The sequence below is a fragment of the Antechinus flavipes genome, chromosome 4 (genome assembly GCF_016432865.1).
Source record: "Antechinus flavipes isolate AdamAnt ecotype Samford, QLD, Australia chromosome 4, AdamAnt_v2, whole genome shotgun sequence".
In the NCBI taxonomy this organism is placed as follows: Eukaryota; Metazoa; Chordata; class Mammalia; order Dasyuromorphia; family Dasyuridae; genus Antechinus; species Antechinus flavipes.
In genome coordinates, this window is record NC_067401.1 from 402,011,766 (window position 1) to 402,034,869 (window position 23,104).

Below are 23,104 nucleotides of genomic sequence, written 5' to 3' on the forward strand. Positions count from 1 at the left end.
AAAAGATTGTCTAACTTCTCAGAACTGCGCTACTCCTTTTAAAAAATTGTTTATTGATATTATTTGGGTAATTACCTATTACGTAATAGCTCATGTTTTTATGAATTGAAAATCATGTTCTATATATTTTGAACTAGTATGTATTGTAAGCATCTGCATATCTTTAAGCTATTAGAACTTATCAAAGGTATTTTCTCCCAAATTCTTCCATTTTTCATGTTTTGTACTAATTGTGCTAATTACTTAAAAATTATGTAATTTAAAAAATTATATCTCTTAACATTGTCTGTCTTATGATACTTGCAACTTATTAGAACTTTTTTAATTATTATGGCCGTTTGATGGAAGACATATCTATATCTATATATCTATATCTCTATATATCTCTTCTATATATGTATATATATAGATATAGATATATACACACAGAGGGCACATATGTGAGTAGAATATCAAGGGATAATTTCTTTTAAAAATGATGAAATTAAGGGGAAAGAGAGGAATATACTGGGGGAAAATAAAAAGAAGTGGAATGGTATAAACTACATGCCATAAAAAAATAGACACAAGAAAACCCATTTGAAGTGGAAGGGAAAGGGAAGGAGAGAGAAAGTGAGTGAACCTTACTCTCATCAGAACTGGCTCAAAGAAAAAAGTACATATGTACTAAAGTTGGGAATAAAAATCTATCTTACCCTGCACAAAAATAGCAGGGCAATGGGATATGGGAAGAAGGAAGGGTGATAAAAGAGAGAGCACATTGAGGGAGAGAGTGGTCAGTAGTAAACATTTTTGAGAAGGGACAGAGTAAAAGGAGAGAGAAGAAATAGGGGGAAATAGTTTGCAATAATAATTGTAGAAAGAATTTTGAAGCAAGTTTCTCTCATAAGCCTTCATTTCTCAAACAGAGAAAAGTGAGTCAAATTTATATAAAAAAAAGAACCATGCCCCAATTAATAAATGATCAAAATATATGATCTATGCCCAAAGAGCTATAAATGCATGCATATCATTTAACCTAACAACAGCACCACTAAGCACAAATATCAAAAAAGATTAAAAAAAAAAAAAAAAAGGAAAATGACCTATATGTACAAAAAATATTCATAGCATCTCTCTTCTCAGAGCAAAACAACTGGAAATTGTGGGGATGTCCACTGATTGGGAAATAGCTGAATAAACTGTGGGATGCATTTGTGATGAAATATTATTTTATGGGAAATGATGAGCAGGATGCTCTCAGAATAAAATCTGGAAAATTCTCCATGAACTTAACCAAAATAAAATATATTGCACATACATAGCAATGTTCTGGGATACCAGATATAAATGATTTTGTTATTGTCAGTAGTACAATGAACTTCTCTGAAGGACTTATGATGAAAAATTCTATCCATATACAGAGAAATAATTGATTGTATTTGAACCCAGACTTGAAGCATTCTCATTTTCTCTTCTTCTCCTTGTCCCTGTCCCTTCCCCCCCCCTTAACTTTATTTATCTTAAGGGCTTTTTTTCAGATTAATATGGGAAATTTATATTTTCTTTCACATTGTAACTTTTATGGAAATGTTTTGCATGACTTCACATATGGTTTCTTGGGGTTGAGGATAAGACACAGAAGCTAGAACTCAAAAGGTTTAAAAATAAATGTAAAAAAAAAGTTTTAAATGTAACTGGGGGAAATATTACATAAATATTTTTTTTAATTACCTGTTTTATTTTTAGGGTAATCTGTACTTCTTGTTTTGTTAAATAATTTCTTTTTAACCATAGCTATAAAAAACATCTCTTTCTAATTTATATTTTCTTCTTTACACCATTACTATTCACATTCATGTCATGAATTCATCTGTAGAATACTGTGATATTTGGTGGAAGGTATTATATATATCTAAGCTAATTTCAGGCAAACATTTTTTTTCAGTTTTACCATTCCCAATCAGGTTAAAAAAACAGTATTTGGTATCCATGAATATGTAAATATTAAACTGTAGTCTTTCGGTGCTTTTAAAAAACCTTACTTAACTAGTCATTTTAATTGACCAACTTTTTCCATTTTTAACCAATATCAATTAATTTTATTATTTATTTATAATTTAGCTTTAGTCCTAGTAATGCTATGACCTCTTTATTCCTTTTATTCCCCTTTATATCCATTAAGAGTCTTGTTTTTTTTTTTTCCTTTAAAAAAAATATCTCTAGAAAAATATCATTATGTTTTCATGTTGGGCTGTAAAGTAACACCTTAGTAGTTCAATTGTTATGAAGCTAAATCTACATATTTATTTAAGAATCATAGTCATTTTTTTAGATAAATGTGGCCCACTTATAATTAGCATTCCATATTATGTTTTTATTTATGTAAACAAGGTATTAGCATTGTATTAATTCATCATGAGTGTGTGTTGGTTAATTAAGTACAGGGATGTTACAAATTTAACAGCTAAGTTTAAGACAGATTCTTTTTTTCTGTTGAATTTTTTTTAGCAAAATGTAGAAAAGTTTATTTGCAGAAGTTTATTTAAAGGTTTACTTCTTTGAAACTAATTAATTTGCTTAGTTTTTTAATTGTTTTAAATAATCTGTTATTGAATCTCTAAAACTTCTTAAATAGATATATCAGGGAAAATAGAACTTATTTTGCCTCTTCTTTACCTATTTTTGTTCCCTCGATTTATTTTTTGCCATCTGTCTTGGTTAACATTGCTAGAGCTATATCAAATTACAATAATGATAAAGAGTATCCATGTTTGAGAAAGGCTTCTAGCATTCATCCATTAGAGATAATGTTTATCTATTCCTAGTAGGTTTTTTTTAAAACATTTTCATGCAAGATATACTTATTCTGATAATCCTAGGGTTTTTAAGCAGTTTTTTTTTAAATTGGTAGAATTACTTACATTGTTTTCATTTTGGTAAGAGTATGAACCATCAGATTCTCAGAACAAATTAAACTTACAGTGAATAATTTTAAAATAATTGCTATATTCTCTTTTCAAAAATCATGTTCAAGTATCACTATGTATCATAGTACTATTAATCTGGATATTTCTTCTCATGTGTTTCTTCCTATTTGGGGCATCAGAATGATATTTATCTCATAAAAGATTTTTTTTAAAGATGCATACAATATCTTTTTGTTAAGGAATTTGTGTAGCATAGAGATTAATCATTCTTTAAATACATGTTAGAATTCACTTGTAAATTAATTCAATAGGGGTTTGTTTTGTAAGTTAATTTATATTATTCAAATTCTGTTTCAGAAATTAAATCAAGTTCCTGCAAATATGGTGCTTCTTTTGTTATTCTATTTTCAACACCATTGGCATGTATTTCAGTATAACAACCTCCAATAAATACCTTTATTTCCTGTTCATTTATTGTGGTTTCTGTCTTGTTATTAAAAAAAAAAAGGTATTTGATTTATTTTTCTGTTCTTATTCCTTTCTAAACATTTAAATTATATTTATGTCTTAACTTTAATGAGTTGCTAATTTATTTTTATTAGTATGCTCAATTTATTGACCTCTTCTTCACCCTGTGAATAATAACTTTATGATTACTTCTACTGAATCTCATAACTTTTTGGTACACTGTCACATTATGATAATCTTCCTTGATAATTTGGTTTTTTTAACATTGTATTTATTGTATTGCTAAATTTATTAAAATCTAAATAATTTCTTTTTATATCCCTATTGTATTATAACATTTTTGCCATTTTTTGTCTCTCTGAAAAAGAATTAATATTTCTTCATTTGTTTATTAATAGTTTGTGCCCTAACCCAAGAATATTTTGTGTAAAAGTGCCATGTAAAGCTGAAAAAAATCCCTATTAGAATGATTACTATTCAACAGCCACTAAAGAATTATTATGTCTAATTATTTAAACTTATGTTCAGATCCTTAACATTTATCTCATTTATTTTTCTATTTGATTTCTGTAGGGTTAAAAGGGGCACATTAAAGTGACCAACTGCATTAATTCTTCAAGCACCAACGCTATAATTGGGCATCTTTAAGTTCATACTAATAAATTATAGTAAAACTCTGTAATTCATTAGAGAACACTTTAATTTAAAATAATTGTTCTAGAAATAAATGTCATAAAATATACATTTATCAGGGGAAAAACTTAGATTGTATTCTGTGAGATTTTAAACTGCATTAACTCTTTGTTCCTCTTAATATGGGATATTGTTTTTGTCTTTGACTCCTAAAAATGTGCTTTAACTAATAATTGTTTTATTAAATTATATTTTGAAAAACATCCTGAATGTATTAAGTGATTATATGTGGGATGTCAAAAAGTTGAAATTCAAAAATTTCAAAATTAATGAAATGAAGTATTGAGGAATGGCTTTGATGGCATATATATATATATATATATATATTAACACAATTTTTCTGAAGAATAAAAAGAATGATTTCTCTGCCTGAATCTTCAGCTTTTAAATTAAATAGAATGTTTCCTTCTATTCTTCTAACCAATTTTTGAATATATTAGTATGATAGCCATTTTTATTATCATCATAATAAGATAGCAACTTGTTGAGATGAGAGAAAAAAACCAAATCAGCTGTTTTTCTACTTTGTAAGGAGTTCTTATAATATTTGATTAAGGGGAGATACTACCTTTTCAAATATTCTCTCATTTACAATGATATATCTTGTTATCTATCTATATGTAAGAATACACACATGTATTTGTGTATACACATACACAAATATTGTAAAATAAGACTTACCTTTATAAATTACATATATATATGTACATATATATGTATATGTACATATATATATATATCATTGTGTGTATGTAGATAGGTAGGTCTATATATATATATATATATATATATACATACACACATATACATACACTTTTAGGGTTTTTCTAGTTCAAAAAGATTCAAAGTTCTTTGTTCTCTGCATTTACTTACTCCAAAGGGTACATGACACACAGGAGCAAAAAATAATCTTTTAAAAAAATTATAAACACAGACACAGAGGAATGAGACATGCCAGAATTCATTCAAACTTTACCTAAGTCTCCTTTTCTCCCCATCATTATTTTGGATGACAGTTGTGAAATTTTCTTTCCCTTACATTGTACCACTATGGTTAACACAACATAAAAAAGAAAGAAATATTTGGATTTTACTAATTTAAGATTACCTTAGTAAAGTATCTAGCATAGTATTCTATCTAATAACGTGCATATACTAGACTTCCTTTGAATATTAAAGATAGATGGAAACTAGATAGATAATATACCACCAAAATTAGCTAGATTATGGAAAAAGCAAGGGTTCCAGAAAAACACCTACTTCTGCTTCACTGACTACACTAAAGCCTTTGACTGTGGTAATAAGAACAAAATGTGGTTATGTCCTCAAAGACATAAGAGTAAAGATCATCCCTTATCTCCTGAAAAGCCTATTTGTAAGTAAGGAAGCAACATTTAGAATGAAACATGGAACAACTGATTAATTCAAAACAAAAAAACGAGTATGGCAAGACTGTATATCATCAGCTTACATATTTAACTTATATGCAGTAAAGTATATCATGTAAAATTCCAAGCTGGATGAATCAAAAGCTGGGATAGTTTTCCAGGAGAAACATTAATGATCTTAGATATGTAGGTGATAACACTCTGATGAGGGAAACTGAACAGTTAGGAAGAGGAGAGTGTAAAAACTGGCTTGGAACAACATAAAAAATAAAATTTTGGTAAGTGGTCCCATTACTCCCAAGCAAAAAGAGGAAAAAGAAATGGAAAAATAGTATCAGATTTTATTTTCTTGAGTTTAAAGATTACTACAGATAATTACGGCAGCCATGAAAGTAAAAAATACTTACTTCTTGGAAAGAAAGTTATAGCAAATCTGAAGAGCATACAAAAAAAAAAAAAGCACAGACTTCACCTTGCCAAGTAAAATCTATATAGTCAAAGCTATGGTTTATCCAGTAGCAATATATGGCTATGAGAATTGGGCTTTGTAAGGAAAGCTGAGAAGCACATAATTAGTGCTTTCAAACTCTGGTACTGAAGAAGGCTATTGAGAGAACCTTGGACAGCAAGGCAATTCACTCAGTCAATATTTAAATTAATCCAGCTATTTCATTGAAATTTCGAATACTGAAGCTGAAGCTTAAATATTTAGCCCACATAATGAGAAGACACAGTTCAATTAAAAAAAAAAAAATCCTAATGGTGGAAAAGATAGAGCGTAAAAGAAAAAGGGTCCAGCAGAAGTTGAGACAAATGACAGTATTATGAGAAAGATGAACCTGAATTTGGATGGTCTTTGAGAGATAGAAGATAAAAATTTGTAACTTACCATGGTCCTTAAGGTCATAAAGATTCAGACATGTGTGACCAACTAAACAAAAACACTGTTAACTATAAGCTAAAGGGAAATACATTTGCTTCCATATTTATGAGAGAGCAATACAAAGAAGTAAGGGAATCTTCTATTGTTAGAGGCAAGATAAAGCAAAATTTTGCAATCCATAGTTCTGAGGCAGAATTAAGAACTCTGAAATGAAGCAGATTTAGAAAATGACATTTACAATGACTATTGGAAAGATGCTCTTTCCTTCAGGGGAAATGTTATTAAAGTAAGGGTAAACCATACGATATTCAAGAAAATACTTCTAGATAAAAGAAAATAATTCAATTAACAGGACAATTACTCATCATAATATTACCACTAAACAAAAAAAAAACACTAATAGGAAAATTCATTAAATTAGAAAATTCTTATAAGCTTATGACACTATATAGTTTTATAGTCTGGGATCAAGGGGACTTCAAAACACTTTTCAAAAATGCATCTATTATATATGCTTTGGAAACTATTCAAAATATCATTCATTGAACATTAAGACAAAACTCAAAAAGTCATATTGATAAGTCTCAGGTCTTTCTACAATAGAATTAATGAGAATTAGTATTATTTTCACCAGGCTAAAGATAAAAGCATGAGTATTGGTTCTGCTGTCAAGCAGAAACAATTTTTAAAAATCAAGGTCAGAAAAACAAGAGGTCAAAACCCATATATCAAAACTGAGAGAAATGAATTAAGGACAATATCTAGGATTGATAGACTGAAATAAGGAAACACCAGAAGTCCAGGCTCATGGAGTAGAAAGAACACAGTTAGAGAATCTTAGCTACATGCCTGCACCTGGAAGTTTATTTTCCTATACCTTTGCCTCAAAGTTTAAAATCCTACATTCTCAAAGCATTTGATTTTCCCAAAACAATCTTGATACTATTCCTTTAAAAACAATATTCAACTCAACATTTATTATGCTAATAACAATTGAGCTTCCGTAGTATTCCCCCATAAACTTACCCGCCCACAAAAAGATATGATGAATATTGGAATCATTTGCAGTAGAAGTATAGGAAAAGAAAAGACTGCAGAGATGAGTTGAAACAGGTTATTATTCAACCTCTGTTGAAGCTTTCCAATGCTGGATAACTCATTAACGCCTAAAACAATTCATTCTTTACAGATTATTATTATTATTATTATCATGAAGTAGTATAAATTTGAACTAAAAGGCTCTTCTCTGAAACTTTGACCCATTATTCCTAATTCTGTTCTCTGTCCAGTCAAGCAAGTCTCATTTCTTTTCCACAAAATCCTTCAAATATTTAATGTTGCTGTTGTTGTTGAGTCCTATCTGACTTTTTGTGACTTTATAGACCATAGCACTCCAAGCCCTTCTATCCTCCACTTTCTCTCATACTCTATCCACGTACATGTTCCTTGTTTCCGTGACACCACCTATGCATTCATCCCTTTTATCTTCAATCTTTCCCAACATTAGGGTCTTTTTCAACAAATCTCATCTTCTCATTAAGTGGCCAAAGTATTTAAGTTTCAGTTTTAGTATTTGGCCTTCCAATAATCAGACTGAATTAATTTAAGTATTGATTGATTTTATCTCCTTGCTGTCCAAGTCATCCCCAGAACCAAAATTCAAAAGCATCAGTTCTGTGGCACTCAGCTTTCTTCATGATCCAACTCTCACAGCCATAATTTGCTACTTGGGGGGGGGGGTGGAAAGCATTTGACTACTGATCATTGTCAGCAAGTTGACATCTCTGCTTTATAGTATGCTGGCCAGACTTGCCATAGCCTTCATTTAAAGAGGAAGTATCTTTCAAGTTCATGTCTGCAGTCACCTTTTGAAATGATCGTTGAACCTAAGAATATAAAATCTGACACTTCTTCCATTTTGTCCACGTTTTGCCAGGAACTGATGGGACTTGCTGTCAAGATCTTAGTTTTCATTGTTGGTTAATGTGCTTTTTTAGTTTGTTTGTTTTGGTATTTTTTAATGTTAAGTTCAAGCCAGCTTTTATACTCTCTTCCTTCATCCTTATCATGAGGCTTCTTAATTCTTCTTCACTTTTAGTTTTATTTAAAATCAACTCTCCTTAAAGCTTAATTTAGAAAGGCATATTTGGTGAAAGGGAAAGACCTGAGTTTTATGCCGACCTTTTCATATGTTTATTGTTAAATCTTAGTTTTCTGCCATCAGAGTGGTATCATATCAATATAACTGAGATCATTGATATTTCTCCTGGTGATCTTAATTCCATCTTTTGATTCATCCAGCCGACTTCTTCTAAATCACATCTCTAAGCAAAATGTCTACAATTCATTCCTATGACTTCATATGAGTCCTGAGCCATTCCATTTTCCATTTCTAAATGTAGTTATGTATCACTGTAGATATGGGAGAACTTTTTATTATATAATTCTCTATTTTATAATGCCTGGACAAGGATAATTAAAAACAGAGGATACTAGTTCAAATCTTTAATCTCCCAATCACCACCTGAATAATCTTGAGCAAATCTCTTTCTAGGTCTGTTTTTCATCTGTAAAATATAGTAATTGAATCAGAAAAACTCTGAGATTTCTTATTGCTATAAATTTATCATACTACTATTGATCTTCCTGCCCTCATATAATTAGACTTGCTATATCTATATATAACAATTTTTATTTCTCTGGAGACATTGTACCTGTAATTTATATGACAGCCACCAGATGGTATTAGTGCCTTATGAGGTCATTTAGCCAAGAGGTAGCATGATAGAAACTGAAAAGTTCAGGAATTCATATGAAAATGATTATATTTAAGCAATAAATTTAATAATTATTCTAAAAGAGCTTAATATAAATTCAAAGCACTCATCTAAGAAATTTTATTTAAAACACTAACACAGTTAACTGAATTGGATTTGACCACTTCTGAAGTCCTATGAATCACTGTGATTCTCTTGACTCTGGGACAGTTATAGCTGTATCTAAAATCAACTCTCCTTAGCACTTAATATAGAGAGCCATATTGTTCTAAGAGGAAGATCTGAGTTTTCATTTTGACTTTTAAGCAAGCTAGTTAACCTCTAATTTTCATTTTCCTCAACCATAAATAGCAACCAAAAACACCTCTCTTACTTCCATTACAGAGATGTTGGAATGATCCAATGAGAAAATTCACTGCATTGTATAAACATTATCATTTGTTTAGCCAGCCCAAACTCCTTCTTGCTTGCTTTCAGCTAGCTATATCTTGGGTAAAAGATTTCTATTTTCTTTTGTTGGTACCTGAGAATCTATTGCCAATATCATTAGTTATCTTTCTGCAAGATACTAGTTATTGACTTTTTGAGACCTTGAGAATCAGAATTTGGAATGAATCTATCTGGTTTAGACATCTTGAGAATGTTGGAACTCTTTAACTGCTATATTGAATGCTTTATATCTCTAGATTTTGGCTAGCCTCATCTCTGAAGCTGTCAGAGTCAAGACCTTTCTGCCTTTGTTCCCTTCATGATTTAGCTGAATTGAAAAATAACATCAAAATATTAGCCAACAACTCTCCTACTTCTCTTAAAACTATCAATCCTTTTCACTCATGTGTCTTCTTACTCCTCACCTGCTGATCCAAATTTTGTGATAATATAGACATCTACAGTTTATAGCTTTGTTTACTATCTCTCCTGCTTCTCATAATGATTTCTGGCAGTTTCTCAAATTAACTTACTTTTAGAGCGACTCTAATCCTTCATGGACAAAACATGTTTCCCTTTGCAAGCTGCATAAACATAACTGAACTTTTTTTTTTGATGTTGCTATTTTGAATACCTAATACAAAATAGATTCTTCAAAAGTTCACATGCTTCTGGAACTTTTTATAGCAGAATAACAGAAATCCCATTTAGGGTTAATTATAAGTCTATATTAATTTGGGGGACCATGTGACTGGTGACAGTTCAAATCCCAACTCTCCCACTCAAAGCCTATGTGATCTTATACAAGTCTTTATTTTTCTGAGTTTGTTTTCTCACCTATATATTATTTAAAAGTTGGATTCAACAACTTGTAAGATCCCTTTCAGCTCTAAATCTATGATTTTTATGATCCTAGTTGGCAAGCATACCGGCCTGATAGTCTCTTATATCATCTTGATGGACAGATAAGAGAATTAAATTCATTATTGTAATACAGAAAAAATTAGTCACTACAAGATAGAACCTCACAATAGGAATCAAGTTCCATTTCAATATATAGATGATATGGGGTGAGAGAAAAGGAGGAAGTCAAAAAACTGTACTATCTTTATTTCACTCAGTTCTTTGCAACATTCATTTATTATAACTGATTTATTGACCTAGTCTACAGAAGTTAGATATTTAATAAGTTATAGTCATTTTTATAGAAAGAATTGTAAATGGCCTTACTTTCATGATCCAGTGCTATCTGGTACAATAATTTTCCATGTTTGCTTAAAATACTGTATTATAATATTTTCTTGTCATCATTAGTAATCTTCTTGTTGTCATTAGTAGCAACTGTTAGTACTAATAATATTTTTATAATAATCATTAATAGACAATATTAATAATAAGGAATACTGAAGGAATTTATGACGTTCTCTACTTCCAACAATGCAGAGGAATTTCTCCAATAGTACATAGCTCCCAACCAATTTCATGCCTTCCTATTTTCTGCAATTATTATTCATATCTTGCCTCTATACATAGAAAATCTACCCATTTTTTCAAGAGGCATGCCTCTAGGATGTGTTTCCTTTTCTTTTTCCACAAGAATATAAAGTTGTAGAAAGAAGATAAAATAAAACTTTAAGTGAAAAAAATTAAAATTTTAAAAATATAAAGAATTTAGACCATTAATCTTAAAGGGGAAGAAACTAGTTCAGGGAATGGGGAAGAAGAAGAGAAAGACTTCCTGAAAAAGCTGGCACTTGTATTTTTTTTAAAGGGAGCTATTTTCTAAAATAAAATCGAGGAAACATTATAAGGATGGGCTATCATCAATAAAAGGTTATGAAGATAGTGGATGGAGTGTTTTTTTGTTGTTTTTGAGATATAGCAAGTAAGCTATTATGGCAGAAAGTTAGAATGTGTGAATAGGAATACTATGTTAAAAGACTGGGAAGATAAGATAGAATTCTGAAGAGCTGATTATAAAGAACTTTGAAATATAAATAGAATAATTGTATTTACTACTAGAAATATTAAAAATTAACAGAATCTGTCAAACAGGGCTGGGGTGATATGGTTAGACATGTTCTTTAGGAAAATAACTGGCAGATTTTATCGAAGATAGATTATGATGGTAAGATATGAGGCAACAATTTAGAAGTTATTTAAATAATCCAAGTGAAAGGCGAGCTAGGGTGGTGCATTTTTAAAAGGAAAGGATATGTGTGAGGAATGTAGAGAAAAAAAATTACATCTGGCAATTGATCAATTATGTGGAATAAGGAAGAAGAGTTAATATGACATCATGGTAGAGGATAATAATGGGTAATAATGATGAATAGAGAAATTCAAAAGATGTGTGTGGTTAGGAAACAAGACCAAGAGTTTTATTTTAGACATATAGAGTTTGAGATGCCAACAGGATATATATTCCAAATGCCTATTAGTGTTGCTTTGGGACTGCAGCAAGTCATTATTGGCAATGAGCTCAGGGCTAGATTTATACCCACAATTGACACTTGGGTAAAGTACAATTTTGAATATTTAAAGATTGCAAAGATCTGTGATTTACAGGAACATAAAAAAATCACTAGGTTTCTAAAATGCTAAGATTCTCCAACTGTGTTCTTTTCTACTCATAAGCCTGGACTTCTGGTGATTCTTAATTTTCACCTATTATTCTTAGATGTTGTCCTTAATCCATCCTTTTCAACTTTGATAACTTGGTTTTGACCTCTTGTTTTTCTGATTTTGATAGTTTCTACTTGACATCAGCAATATTCATGATTTTATCTTCAGCCTGATAATACTAATTCTCATTAATTCTATTGTAGTTAGTGAGAAAGGTCTGAAGCCTATCAATATAGGTGACTTTTTAAATTTTGTTCATTCCACCAACTTCTGGGTGTTGGAGAAAACAATGGGCTCTCATTTTGTCTCTCTTTTTTATGGAAGATGAAGCATTAAAAATTAGGCATTCTCTAATGCATAGAAAAATGATCATTTCTTTTCCATTATTTTCTCTTTATCTCCAATTAGAGTTGGAAAGTTCATATAGCTTTGGATCAATGTAGAGCAAACAGAGCTTAGAAGAGTTATTTAGTGTTATAATCATTTTAAAACACTCATAGTTTTAGAATTATCATTAAGGATTTTAGTTTCATTATATAAAAGATATTAATAATGAATTTATAATTATATTTTCTGTGCTTGATTGTTACCACTCTATGTCTCTTTATCAGAACTGTATATTTATTATATGTTTCAGCCAAGCAGGTCTGCATTGAAGACTGAACATAGACCTCAAGTGAAGTAACTTTTTTTGTTGTTTTTTCTTTGTAGTAAGTTTCTTTATTTTTAATACACATGTGAAATAAGTCTTGGCCCATAATAGACTTGGTGTTTTGCAGCCTCATTAACATTTTCAAGTAGAAAGATTTGAGATATGAAATAACAGCTAAATAGAATAGGTCAGTTAATTTAACATGACACAGGTCTTGAAGACCAGTCTGAAATGAAATTCAGACTACCCTCTGACACCCATTCAATTCTGAGATCCATTAATTATTCATCTTAAGCATGGACACCTAATATATGTACTGATAGATTAACTCAGTCTATTACCCATCCAAATGCATGTCATAGACTGAGCAACTGATGTTCTTTATCATTTTTTTCTTGTATGAGTTAATAGTTTAATCTTTGTGAATGACTATGAACCTCACTGAAGACCTTTTGTAGTTTTCTGGGACTTGTCAAAAGCAATACAAAGTGGTTTGAAAATGAGATCATTTAGATGACTTCATCATTTATAGGTCATGTTTCTTCATTTAGACTCTAAACAGGCCATCCTCAATGAGCTAGGTAAACACATCTGGTGAATATATGTCCTTTTATGCCTCATCTAATATCAATGACAGCAAATATCATTGAATAAAATTGTCTTTGTGGTTGAATCTCTGGAAGAATCTTACATGATCCCAACATACTTATGGGGAAATGCTTTACTGGAGAACCTTTAATACTGAGTTTTGTTCGTTTGGTAAGAAAAAAGTTTATTTTAAAAATTAAATGTGTTTGTGTGTGTGTGTATGTATGAGGATTTTGTATTTTCTATACCTTTTATTCAATTGTGTAATTACTGATCTGATTTGATGTGAAAAATCATTTGTGAATGTTTGTCTTTTTCCTTTCTCATATTTTCATGAGGAATGGCTCCCAATAACAACAACAACAACAAAAAAAAAATTGGAGAGGATGTGGGAAAATTAGTTTGTGGAGTTGTGAACTAATCCAATCATCTAAGAGAGCAATTTGGGATTATGCCCAAAGGGCTATCAAACTATGCATACTCTTTAATCCAATAGAGTTTCTACTGGGTCTGTTTCCCAAAGATCATAAAAATGGAAGAGAACCCACACGTGCGAACATATTTGTGGCAGTCTTCTTTGTAATGGCAAGGAACTGAAAAATGAGTGGCTGCATATCAGTTGGAGAATGCCTGAATAAATTATGGTATATGAATGCTATGGAATACTATTGTTGTATGAGAAATGATCAGCAAGATGATTTCAGAGAGCCCTAGAGAGACTTACAGGAATTGATGGAAAGTGAAATGAGCAGAACCAAGAGATCATTGTACATGGCAACAACAAATTTATGTGATGATTAACTATGATGGACTTCGGTCTTTCAGGTCAATTCCAATAGACTTATGATGGAGAGAGCCATCTAAATCCATAAAGAGGGCTATGGAGGCTGAATGTGGACCACAATGCAGTATTTTCACCTTTTTACTGTTGTTTGCTTGCTTTCTTTCATATTTTTTCCTTTTTGATCTGATTTTTCTTTTTCAGCAAAATAAATGTAGAAATGTTTTTAGAAGAATTACATGCTTAACTTATATTGTATTATTTACTATCTAGAGGAGAGGGGGAGGATAGCAAGGGAGAAAAAATTTGGAAGAAAATGTTTTCCAAGGGTGAATGTTGAAAACTATATACCCATGCACATAAGAATGGCTCCCTACTATCATTTATTTTAATCAAGGGTATCAATGATAACTGTGTAGACTTAGTGACTCAGGGAGAAAAGTAAATAATATGACCAAACTGAAATAGTTTCCATTAAAGGACATAATTCAACATCAAAAGCTACATAAGAAGCAGATTAATTCATATTTTATTGAAATGGTAGTAGGGAGCCATTCTGATCCTTGAGAAGGAGAGTGACATGGCTAATTGTGTTTTAAGGATATTTATGTGGTAGTTGTGTGGAGGATGGATTGAAAAGAAGAGATAAGATATAAAAAAGCTCAAAGCATTTAGAATTATGCCAGGCAAAATATAGTAAGAATGCTTGTGCTGTACATAGAGAGAAGTAGCTGAATGTAAGATTTTACAAAGGCAGAACTATGAAAGGACAACTGAGTGGAAATAGGGTAGGATATGAATAAAATTGAAGAGCTGAAGAAGATAATGAGGTTCATAATTTAGTTCAACAAGGTTTTACAAGGGGCAATGTTGAAAAATTATCCTTGCATGTGTTTTTCAAATAAAAAATTTCAATAAAAAGATTAGGTATTACTGAAATATGTATATATTTTTAAGATTGTCATTCAGAATATATCATCTTTTTAAGATTTAAAACTTCTAACACTTTTGTTCAATTCTATATTTTGTTTTTTTATTATGTTTTGATTTTTTTTCTGTTAGATTTGTCTAGCTCTGAGAAAATTTTTCCCTCTGCCATTATTTTGTTAGTTTATGCCTCTTTGTAATTTAAATATTCTTATTAAAATGTGTGCTATCCTAAAAAATAATTAAGTTCAATAGAACTCAATAGTCATAAAGTAAATTGATGACCAAATTTCAAGGACCTTCTAAAGTTATTCATATAATTATCTGCTTCATTTTCTGCCACAGGTGGTGGATCATAAATTATAAATATTTTCAAACTGTTCATTTTGTCTAGGTCCACTAGAGTGGCAAGGACATATTATTAAATATTTTTTATATTTTAAGATCTTTCTTCTGGATACTTGAAGAGCTTGTTGTTAGTGAAATTGTTAATTAACCAAGATATATGATTTTTTTTTCTCTTTGCTTTTGTTTTGCTTGGTTTTTTTTTTTCTTGGAGGCTATCTGTAAATTATTTTGAACATTTTTTTTTTCTGTATACATAAATTCTAAGCAGTTTTCTTTATTTCTTTTTTTTTTTTTTTTTTTGCATTATGGTACTAAGAAACTTTTTTATCACGTTACTTTGAGAGACCTATAATCCTTAATGAAGACACATGTTTGAGATCAATATTGTGTTCATATGAGCATAACATTTTCTTCTGGTGTTTCTGCTCTTTTTGCTTCTCTTTCCCAGATTGTTCTTTACTTCCTTGTTTTTGCATTTTCAATCAGTTGTTTTCTTTTGTGAAATTGCAACAGTGAATCGAAAATTTTTTATTCTGCCATTTGTTTTTGCTGTGAAGAGCATAAATTCAGCTTTCTTTTAAAGAAACATCCTTCTGTATTCCCAAGCTCTTTTAGGAATCATTAAGGTCCTCTGTTTCATCAAGCATTTATTCATAGATACCTAAAATACTTTTTCTGATATGGAAATAATCTTTCCTTCTATTATTAAGCATCTTTCCTATTGATTTGGCTGCTTATTCTTAGAGCCTTTAATTGAATTTTATTCTTTCTTCCCATCTTTAATTTCAATCATTTTCTCTTTGTTTCCTCTTCTTGCTCATGTTCTGACTCTCTCCCTGCATAACCTCAAAGCATTTCATCTTCATCCCATAGCTCTTGGTTCCCCAGCCTAAAGCTCCTTCCCAACTGACTTCTGTGGGGAGAAAATGGGCTTCAGCTACATAATGGATGGTGGGTGGAGTGATGTTGAGTGATAAGTTATTAAACAATTTTTTGTCTCTTAGTGGGCCCTGGGTGTCACAGATTATGTAGATAGCTAAAGTTGCTTAACTTCTGATTCATGAATGTTATTTTAGTGAGATTTGAGAGGTTATGATCCAGATAAACTATGCATTCGTCCATCTTCCTGGTCACATGACAGCTCAAAAGTCAATGCATATAATTAATATTTTATTTGTTTATCAACTAAAATTCATTTTTCACCCTTCCATGTTACCTCTCCCACCAATTGAGCACACAAGGAAAGGAAAAACTATTTTACAAACATGAGGTCAATCAAAACACAATTCCACATTTCTATTTGCAAAAAAAAAAAAAAAAAAAAACAAAAAAAAAACAACTTGTTCTTCTATCATAAGGTAAATAGTATATTTCATCATTAAGTTATGAAATCATATTTGCTTATTACCAAAATGATAACAGATCAGCACATTATTCTATCATATTTATATAACATAACTTGCTCATCCTTCTGGTGACTTGAGTTTCCCCAAATTTACCTACAATGCCTCAGACTACAAGTTGAAAGAGAGTCTATCACACATTTTGTATTGAAAGCCTTGGTAGCACCTACCAAAGTTGTAGATCCCTTGGCTTAGCTTTTAAATCAAGGAGTGAGTGAATGAATAAGTTTAAAAAAATATTTAAGTGCTTATTATTTACAAAGCATTGCAAACTCAGGAGGATTTTGATGCTACAATGAGGTATCAGAAAGTATTTTATTTGATAATGTTTAGTTATAATAAAAAATAAAATATATTTTACAATTAAATAATTAACAATGTGAATTAACATTAACATAAATGATAATGATAATGCTTTCTTGTACTTTCAATCTATTATGTCCTAGAAAGTATTCTCAGACTTTCTGGCATCACTAAAAGCACTTAGTACAATGACTTGTACAGATTAGAGACTCAATAAGTATTTGATTGATCTAAGAGTTAAAAGTCTTAATAGTCCCTTATGATTTACAATAAATTAGAAGGATATTGTTATTATATCACTGGCAACTATGGTTATGACTCAGTCAATTTTATAGGATCTATTTCCCCTTTTGTTAGGTTCATTGCAACTTTTTTTTTTCCTCAAAAGGCTAATATGAAGAATCCAATCAACTAAGAGAATGCACAAAATAGACGCTCACTTAAAATCAAAGAAATATTTGAGCTTTGTCACTGATTCATTCAAAGTAAGGTTCATGGCACAATGTATTCTTGTTCCCTTTTTGGCTTTAAAGGGTAATGAAAAGATAGAGTAAATGCCTTCCTTTGTTTACTGAAGCTCCACTTAGCCATGTATTTTTCCTATAGCTTGAAATTTAATGAGCATCCAAGATTATGATAAACATGCTATTAAAACTGAAAAATGACATAGAAAGAGAGGGAAGGAGTCATTACTATGAAAATGCAGATGTTTTCTGTTTGCATTATAGGGCAAGCTTTCAGCAGGCACTCCTAATTACAGTCTGTACACTGGTATTCTTGCAATACTAACCATTAACCTTCATTTGAATCACCAGCTTCTGCATAAGGTGCATTGTCATTGATATGCTCTTTCTCTGTGAACCAGTATCCCGGCATCCTAAATAAAAGGCCTTTTTGAATGGGCTTATAGCACAGTCTCTTTTAAAAGACCAAAAAGCCATCCTAAAATTGGGCATAAGCTATTTAGCCATTTTCAAGGAGAAAGGGGGGAAAATCTTTTAATTGCAGCATCAGTAATAATGAATTGCCAAAGAATGGTTTGGCTCAGAATGAAGGGAAATATAAAGAGAATTACAGGAATAATTTAGCAATTTCAAAAGGAATGATGCACAATTATAATATACAATTAAATTCAAGGCTATGCTTGACAAAAGAAAAGGAAAAAACATGAGTCCTATCCAGAGACACATTGTTTAACAAGTAGCTCTAGTTTTCCTACTTTACTACTTAAAATTCAGATTTTCTCTTTTGTTATAAGAACAATAACTTCTTCCTTTATTTTTATAATGTATATATAAGAAGCTAGTTGAACACCTCATATGGTATTGGGTACACCACAGATATGGCCACTTCAATGTTAGTTGAGATTTAATCAAAATAATCTGTTATTTGAATTAAATGTCAACAAGGTTATTAGAAATAGTGACTTTGGATAAAAAAGATGCAGCATAAGAAGTTTTCAAATTTCAAGAAATGTTAAGAGTATTCTTATTGCCTTGTAGACTTGATATAATTCTTTTTAAATGCCATTTCTTTTACTTCAGAAATGAATTTCTGTAATATAAACTTCTCCAAAAAGTCATAGCTTATAGAACAATAACATTACATATCATTCATATACCATAACTTATTTAGACATTCTCCAAATGATAGATATCCATTGTTTCTAGTTTCTAACCACTACAAAAAGGGCTGCCACAAACATTTTTGCACATGTGGGGCCCTTTATCCCCTTTATGACTTCTTTGGGATATAACCCAGTAGAAACACTGCTGGATAAAAGGATATACACAGTTTGATAACTTTTTGAGCATAGTTCCAAATAGCTCTCTAGAATGGTTAGATCTGTTTATAGTTCCACCAACAATGTATCAGTGTCCCAGTTTTTCCATTCCTCTCCAATATTCATCATTATCCTTTCCTGTCATCTTAGTCAATCTGACAGGTGTGTAGTGATATGTCAGATTTGCTTTAATTTGCATTTTACTAATAAATAGTGGTTTGGAACACCTTTTCATGTGTCTAGAAATAGTTTAAATTTCTTCATCTGAAAACTGTTCATACCCTTTGACCATTTATCAATTGGAGAATTGTTTGAATTCTTATAAATTTGAGTTAATTCCCTATATATTAAGAAATTTGGCCTTTATCAGAACACTTGAGTGTTAAAATTATGCTCTATGAATGTTTTGAAATGTTATTGTTTTATAAGAAATGACCAACAGGATGATTTCAGAGAGACCTGGAGAAACTTACATGAGCTGATGCTACGTGAAATGAGCAGAACCAGGAAATCATTATACACAACAACAAGACTATGCGATGATCAATTCTGATGGACATGGTTCTTTTCAACAGTGAGGTGATTCAGACCAGTCCCGATGATCCTGTAATAAAGAAAGCTATCTTCATCCAGAGAGAGAGAGACTGTGGGAACTGAGTATGGATCACAACATAGCATTTTCACTTTTTTGTTGTTGTTTGCTTTTTTTCTTTCTCTCTCTCTCTTTTTTTTTCCTTTTTGATTTGATTTTTCCTGTGTAGCATGATATTTGGGGAAATACGCATAGAAGAACTGCACATTTTACATAAAAAGTCACAGCTTATTGAGGCCTTCAAAAAGTATATTGTATCACTCTCCTATTCATTTCATCTGAAAGCTTTCACAGCAGCAACATAGATTTAGAAGAGAAAGGGAAATCTGAGATCACCCATCCCAGATGGAAAAAAAAAGAGAGAGAGAAAATCAAAAAGATTAACTCCCTTATGCATGGTAACATGGAATATAACTGGCAGGGGTCAGATTTGTTCCTAGCATGCACCATGGTCAAGTGGGAAAAAACACTGGATTTAGCATTGGAGAATTTAGCTCTAAATCTTATTTCTGCTTTATGGTACTTACTCTCATTTAACATTTAAGTTTTTTTTTTTTTTTTTTAAACTGGTTATTGGACTTCCAAGGTCTCTTTCCCTTCTAAATATATGATCCTATTAGCCTCTCATTCCAAATTAAGTAATGTTTCCTCTGTACCATACCACTACATAAATCATCTAAATTTAAAGCATGAAGGAACTTTAATGATCATGTCATCCAACCCCCTCATTTTGCATTCAAGAAATTGAAGATCAGAAAAGTTAACTTCTCTAGCAGAATGCCTTATAGTAGGTGCTTAAGTAGGCGATTTGTAATAAGATATTTTGTAATCCAAAATATTTTCTCTTTTATTTTTTTAATTTTTAATGTATGAAATAAAAATTATTTCTATATCAAAGCATAATTTTTTAAAAGGTGACTGTATATGAAACTTCAATTATGTGCAACTTGCTATTCCTTTTAAATATATAATAAACTTACATAAATTTCCTTTTTTTTCTTCCTCCCACCTTAGAAATGGCTATAATACACAAATATGTACATATATGCATGTGTACATGTATGTGTATATGTATAAATATATATATGTGTATGTATATATATATATATATATATATATGTAAAACCATTCTATACATGCTTATATATATCATTTTCTTTATCTGGATGCAAATAGCATCTTCCTTTTTATGTATTTTGTAGTTACAATTGTTAAAATGGCTTATTCACTCAAAGTTGTTCTTTATTTTTTCAAAGTTGTTATTACTGTTATTTTATCATCTTTTGGTTCTATTCACTTTACTGTTCATTATTTGTACAAGTTTAGCCATGTTTTTCTAAGGTCACAAAGCCCATCATTTCTTATTGAATAGTAGTATTCCATCACAATTATACACTAAAATTATTTATTATTTTCAAAATCTCTTCCTACCTGCACACCACCAAAAAGTTTCTAATAGAACAATTTGTAAAGTTTGGAGAGCCAGACATTTTTAAAGATAGATTATCTTTCATGCAAAAATTAATTGGGGGAGTAAGGGGGAAGTTATTCATTGAGCAAGGAAGTCAGAGTGATGCTTTCTTATAAAGACAGATTCTTTGAAAAAATATTACATTATCACCAAGCATTACTGTTCTATTCCTATGATACCAAAAGAATATATTAGCATTATTTCTTTTAAAGTTCTTCTATTTAGACACCTGAAAAATCATCCTTTCACATTTTTCTTTTTCTCAAAATTACATCTGAATTTTTTAAATTCAAAGCATTTTTTCATGGGATTACAAAGTATTATTTTGTTATGAAGATATTGCAAACTTTTAAATATGGTAGTAAGTTTTTTCTTATTTCACTTAGCATTCATTCATTATTACGCACCATTGTTGGATGCTGAACATAACAAAAAGAGCACAGAATCTACATTCAAAGGACTTTGTTAAATGCAAATTAGCAAAAGGAAGTTTTATGTCTATTAAAATAATAAAGAACCATATTAGGCTACTTAAGGAAAAAATCCTTAATATTTCTTCTTTGAAAGAATTTGCATGAAAGTTTATAGAACTTCAAGCTCAGAAGAGATCTGAAGTTATCTAAAGCAGCAACCTATCTTATCCAGTGCATCAATCCATTCTTTTTTTAAAAAGGGAAAAGTTTTTTGAAGCAGTGTGAAATCACCTTGCATTTTAGTTTAGAGTATATCTTGATTTACATATTTCAATTTAATATTTCTATTCAATTTAACAAGCATTTATGAAGTACCTTATGCGTGCCAGCTCCTATTAAGAATTTAGGATCTAAAGACAGAAAATAAAAAGCCTTCACACCAAAAAAAAGTTACATTCTCCTAAGTAGAAATAGCATAGAAAATGATGAGTAAATAAAACAGTTTTTGTATGTTTTAGACATCACTCAAAATTATGGAAATAAGGTAAAGTCACTTGTAACAAATAAAGAGATGGAACTTAACCTGAGTCTTGAAAAGGACTAGGGATTACAAGAAGTGGAAATGAGAAGGAATATTTAGGGCACTGAGAACAATGTACTCAGAACAATGTATAGAAAATGCTATGTATGCAGAACAATGCCCTTTCCCCCGGAACGTTATAGAATCAAGCTTCTCTGTAATAATGAATGTATAATTTTATACCTACTCATCAGAAAATGTGAACTTTAAAGAATCAACTCAGGTAAAATTAGTGTCAAAATTGTTTTACAATTGTAATAAATATAAAAAAATATTATTCTGATTTTATTTTCATCATTGATGTTCTCGAATACTGAAATAGTTAAATATAGGAAAATATATTTCCCTTTCAAAAACAAAGGAAAGTGTGAAAATACTGCTAATTGAGCTTAGACCAGAGATATTACACATACACACACACACACACACACACACACACACAGCTTCCAGCTTTTGTCTGTTTCATACTTAAATTTACTCTGGTGTTTGTACTCCTGGGATCTTTTGGCCTTTGTCTTAGTGCATCAGTAAAGTTGAACTCACAAAATATTGAAATAGTCTTTCTGGCAAGGTGAGGACTGGCTACCTTTCAAGGACACCCAAGTCTCTAAAGACCCTGAGATTTACATTTCTTCCTATTTCAAGGGGAGGGGGGGGAAGATGCGGATGATAAATCAAGAACAAGAATGGAAGGCAGTTTGTTCTGACAATAAGATAAAAAGAAAACCTACAAAAATGTGGGAAAAGGAAAACATAAAACAGGGCATGTGACTGAGCTTTCCCCAGGTAGTACATGGAACTGTAGCTACTGCAACAGTAGCATTGGTGTGAAATTGGCAGTTTTTCTGTTAAACCATTTCTGAGCAAAAGAATCAAGTTATCAAACTGTTTTTGTTTTGTTTTGTTTTCATAATGGGTAATAGCCCTGATGGCTGGAACACTAAGGGAAAAAAGATACAGAGGAACTGAGGTGTCCATATTCTCTTCCCTGCCTTAATTCAGCTGGATACAAATCAAATCTTTTCTAAGCATGTTCTTTTATTCTATAAGCCTGAGTCTTACTGAGCTAATCTTATTTCCCAAAAACACCT